The sequence below is a fragment of the Gossypium hirsutum genome, chromosome D04 (genome assembly GCF_007990345.1).
Source record: "Gossypium hirsutum isolate 1008001.06 chromosome D04, Gossypium_hirsutum_v2.1, whole genome shotgun sequence".
Taxonomy (NCBI): domain Eukaryota; kingdom Viridiplantae; phylum Streptophyta; class Magnoliopsida; order Malvales; family Malvaceae; genus Gossypium; species Gossypium hirsutum.
The window spans coordinates 46,710,781-46,716,489 of record NC_053440.1 but is presented as its reverse complement, the minus strand read 5'-3'; positions in this window follow the sequence as shown (position 1 = coordinate 46,716,489).

Here is a 5,709-nt window from a genome sequence, read left to right as displayed (position 1 = left end):
AACAAGATAACTCATCAAAGACTCGGATCGTATTTTCTAACCAAAACTCAGCTCTCTTAGGATCATTATCTACTGTAGCCCTAAATTCTTTGGTTCCATATTTGCGGATTTTATCAACAGGTAGTTTACTTACGCGTAAATGTTTCAAACCTTGAGGAACTACATGAACTGATTGGGGAGCAGGTGGAGGTGGAGTTTGTTGAGCAGCCGAATTTGTTCGGATAAACTCTGTGAACCACTCGTTCATCATTTGAAAGAAGGCTTTCTTAGCCTCTCATTCCTGGCCCTCAGGCATGGGCCTTGAACCAGACGGTGCTACTCCGTGAATGGAGGCTTGCGCGTTACTTTGTACATCATCGGAGTCTGCTCGGTTGGAACCATTACTATATGAAAATATAATTCAAAATGCGTCAGGAGTTATTACACTAGCACAGGTTATATAATGGCATGTATAACCAGACTCACATATGCTACGTTCAGTCTAAAAATTGGCTAAACCGTAGCTCTGATACGAATAAATATAACACCCCTATCTCATTTCCGTCGCCGATTTAGTGCTACAGAGCATTACCAAAGCATAACATCATACAACGAACAACTTATTATCATAAATAAATCACAAGGTAAATCATGGCAACATCAATTGAAAACATTCATTCGGTCCCTTATACGAGCCCTTTAGGCCCTCAAAATATAAAAGCATTTTAATTCGAACTCAATTCAATGCTATTTAAATTAACGAACTTACCTCAAACACGAATGGAAAATTACGATTGATTAATCTAATACTTTTTCTTTTCCCCAATCTAAATCCGTACGTTGCTTTTCTTGATCTATATAATCAAATTTAGGTCATTCAATTTAATCCAAAATATCATAATTTGGAAAAAAATTACGTTTTTGCTCCTAAAAGTTTTAATTTATTTCAATTTAGTCCCTAGCTCATAAAAACATAAATTCATGCAATTTAGTCCAAACCCATGCTAGCTGAATATTAATTTAGTCCCTAGCAAGCCCTATATTCCATTTATTTCACATTTTTACCAAGAGCATTTTTCTATTTTTCAATTAAATACTTAAAAGACAAATTCATCAAAATTTCCTTTACAAAAGTTACTCAACTATCATCAAATATTCATCTTGATCCATCAAACATAAAAAACAACCAATATACATTCATGGTAAAACCCTAGACTTTTAACATTTTTGTAAATTAATCCCCGAGTTAGCTGGATTAAGCTATAACGGCTCCAAAAACATAGAAACCATTAAAAATGAGACAAAAATGTACTTATATGCACACACCAAGGTTGTCCAAATTTGAATGTTCAACAATGGAGTTTTGCCCTAGTATTTTTGATTGGAGAAGAATAAGAAAGATGATATCTTTCTTTTATTCATTTTATTTTTAAGTTAGTTTATTAATTACTAAATTAACCTTATAGACCTTTAAAATGCTTAATTAATGTCCAACTTTGTCCACTACATATAATTATGGTCTAATTACCATATAAGGCCACTTATGTTTCCATAATTGACACCTTCTTCTAATAGAACACAAGTTTTGCACTTTTTGCAGATGAATCATTTTTATCAAATTAAGCATGCAAACGATAAAATTTCTTAACAATATTTTGATACGACACTAATAACATGCTGTAGACATTAAAATAATAACAAAATAAATTTTTTGATGTCGAACTTGTGGTTCTGATACCACTGTTTCGATTTCACTGAAAATGGGCTATTACAATGAGACCCCAATAGCCCCACCTTTTTTTAGGTAAATTTTGGGGACTAAATTGTTTTAAGTAGGGAGAATTGTAACGGACTAAAAATCAATGGTGTTAGGAAACACAGTTTTGGGACCCCATGTCTGTAAATCAAACTCGTGAGTATTTTATTTACAAATACTAAATCGTGAAAGTGGTAAAAGTGCAAATTGCTAAAGGATCTCTAATTAGAAATTAAAGTAAAGACTTTAAGTGACAAATTTACCACAAAATGAATGTAAATGGATGGTAGCTTTAATTATTACTAAGGAAATGTAAAAATAATATTTTGTGCAAGTGTATACAATCGTTATCAAGTAATAAATTGACAAGTAAATGCCGAGTTATCGTACCCACAGGGACTGTGAAAGAAAAATATTTATGAAATGTAAATCAAACACTTTGGTGATGGGAAAATATGTTGTTTTGAAGAAATGATTTAAAAGCTAAAAATTACCTAAGTAATAAAAATAAAAAAATAAAAATTTCAATGCACGATTTCTAAAAGATGAGTTTTAATCAATTTGACATAATTTTGTTTGATCAATTACATTCCTTAACTTAGAATTACTAAACCCATGTTCATGTTGTTACGAATATTTTCATGGCAACTTGGTAATTTGTTAACTACTGTACATACATACTTACTAAATTAACCAATCTCTTGAACATTTCTCAATGCCAATTCAAACAATTAGTCAATCTTCATAAGCACATATAAGATTAAGCGAGGTAAAAATATATTTCTATATTGAAACAATTTAATCACAATAATCTTGCAAGTTATGCAAGGCTCATGGATCGTTTAATACCTAGCTAATTTAACCTTCAGCTACCTTAGAATATTAAAAATGTACCAATTAAATACTGTATTAATTAATTACAATTTCAATACGCTTAATAATTAATTCATTCGTTACCTTACATTTAAAATGCAAGTATAACATAAGCATGATTTTATTTAATTGAACAACTTACCAAGGCCTATAATAACACAAACATGATTTTAATAATTCAAGTGGATAAAATGTAATCAATCTAACACGAATTAAATTTAAGAAAATTTAATTAGAAAAAGAAAACAACACAACAATTATCCATTTTCATGATCACAACATAAACAAGAAAATTAAAGAGAAGGGGACTAGGAAGCAAATCCAGGATTTCTTTGAAGCCAGACTAGTGCTCTCCTCTTCTTCTCTACTCATTTTGTTGAATTGAGGTCTCAAAAAATAGTTGAATGTTGCTATTTCAAGGTGGAAGAAGGATCTTTTTCAAGAGGGAAATCGACAAGACAAATGGGAAAACAAAGAAGGGAATGGAAGAGAGAGTGTGAGTAAAAGAGATAGAGATGTGTGAGAATGAATGGTGTCTTGAATGAGGTAGCAAATATGGGTATTTATAGGTGTGAATGACTACTAAAAATAGCAAATAATTAGCTTCCATACACTCTTCCTTGGCCGGCCATACAACAAGCAAGTTTGAATGTTTCAAACTTTGCTATATTTAGCTTAGGGTAAATATTCAAAGGCACGAAAAGTGGAGGGGTTTGAATGGAGTTTAAGGAAACTGTGAGGGTTGTTTTGCAAGTAATTAAATAAACTAAATAAGCTGATCGCGTCAGCTTATTGGGATGGTTTTGGGCTGCCGATTTGCTTGTTGGATCAGTCATCAATGCTTAGCATACTGGGCCACTTTCTCCATCAAGCTTTATATTAATTTTCAACCCAATTAACTTTGGATAAAAATTAAATATAAATTACATAAAATAACCATCATTTGGACTGTCCTAGGCTGGAAAATCATTCAGCCATGCTCTTGGTTCACTTGATGCAAAAATGTTTCCAACGGTTCAAGCCTTTCGAGGTGTCTATCGAGACAATTTTCACCTTTTGTGCAAAACTATAAAAAATAAACCAAATTTGTGAAAATTTATTAGAAAAATAATTAAAATTAAATGTGTTAATAATTTAAGTGAAAAATGAATTATTTTGTTCTTAAAGTGTGAATTTCAACAAAATTTACTACGAAACTGCATGAATTAGAGCTCAAAAGGTGCTGAAAAAATCTATATATTTTTGTGCATTCACACCCCCAAACTTAATTAATTTCTTGTCTCGAGTAATGCACAAATTGAAAAAGAGGAAGTGTTTGAAACCACAATTGAAAAATGTCTTTAGAATATTTCCCCCACAATTATGAGTTTATTATAATTATGCTCAAGAAAAAGAATTTTGCAATTATTCAACTCAAGTATACATATTGTTCGAATTATTCTCAATTGTTATTATGCTAGCAAGAATAGATTAAATGCTTTCTTAATAAAGACATGCTAATTGTTACCACTAAATTTTTATTCCTTTATTTAAGACTAAACTGCAATCACTAAGTTTAACTTATGTTTTCATATATTGAACTTAGCAATTTCTCTCCACTAATGTAGGCAGCACATAAATCTAAATCAAAAGGTCTTTTAAATAGGTTGTTACACGGCTGGGCTAGGGGTAGGTAAAAGATAGATAATCTTAAGCTAAAAACCCTAGAGTCAGCTTGTATCAGACCATTAGAATAAATACCTTCAATACACCAACTGATTTTGCTTTCACATGCTCTTTTGTACATCTATTGCTTTTGAGTACATATCCTCTCTCTCTCTCTCTTTAAGCATATTACTATATGTACTACAATTTTTTTGAGCATTTGATACTTCTTTTTAACTCCCCCAAAATATTTTTTAGAGAATATTGTAGATAGACTCAGTATAGTGTTTGAGACAAGTTGAAGATAATTATGAGAGAAGTGATGGCTAGGTATTGCAAAGGTTCAAATAATATTAGGCCATATAGTCTCAAAGTTGGGTTTCAAGGGATAAATATTCATTAAGGTTGGCTTAAAAGCCTCAAACAATCCAAACAAAAGTTTGCCTAAGTCATTTTCAAAATTCCATTCTTCCTAGGATTTCGCCTCAAGAAATTACTAAGTCAATTCTAGAGACTTAAACTTTCATCCATGACTAGCTTTCCTAAAGAATTAAAATTTTATGGTATGATTTTTAAACTTTATTAAGAGTAACATTATGTCATAGTTCAACTGATATAGCAATTATTGAGAGAATAGAACTTTATTCATACTAGAAGTTAGCATAATTAACAAAAATTAAAATTTTTGAACAAAATATACTTAATCATAATTATAAGAATAATGTATCTTGAAAAATAATTTCAACTTTTGGTCTCCCCCACTTAAGATGAAAAATATCCCCATTGTTAAAAACAATAGAGAGAATGAAAATATAGAAGAGAATATATACTGTACACCAGGTAGTACACTAGGAAAAGGAGCTGAGTCAAGTTTGACTGCTTAAACACCAAGTTTTTCCAAGGCAAATCCAATCCTAGACATGTACATATCTATTGTCACACTTCTTATTTTGCAATTTGTTCAATTTTATTGATGATTTCAAACTCTTATTTTATTATGCAAGAAATAAAATCCTAATCTTAAAAACTTTTAATATCCTAAGAAAGAAAATAAAATAAATTAAAGATTCTGCCTTTTTATTTATTTGTAGATCCCTAAGAATCCAACTCGTCTTTTGCTCCATCATCTCTATTTTTGCATGAATTGCTTTATTTCCTCTTCGATATTGGACTCCATGGTTCAAATTTAAAATCTGGAAACTCAGGTACAAAAATAAATGGGTCATGGAATATTTTCGTAAAAGCGCTTTTCATTGAGTCATCCCGTATTTTTGAGTATCTCCTGTAAGCTTGTTGCTGCCACTGCATATGTTGCATTAGGTCCATCATCTTTGATAGCTCATCACAGAGATCTGGGCGAGGCGAATGAGTTTTAAATGTTGAAGTTGCCATGTCAGGTTCAGTCGTGGTTCAATTGGTTCTGCCTTATCAGGGATTTTAGCTGACTATATTGGTTC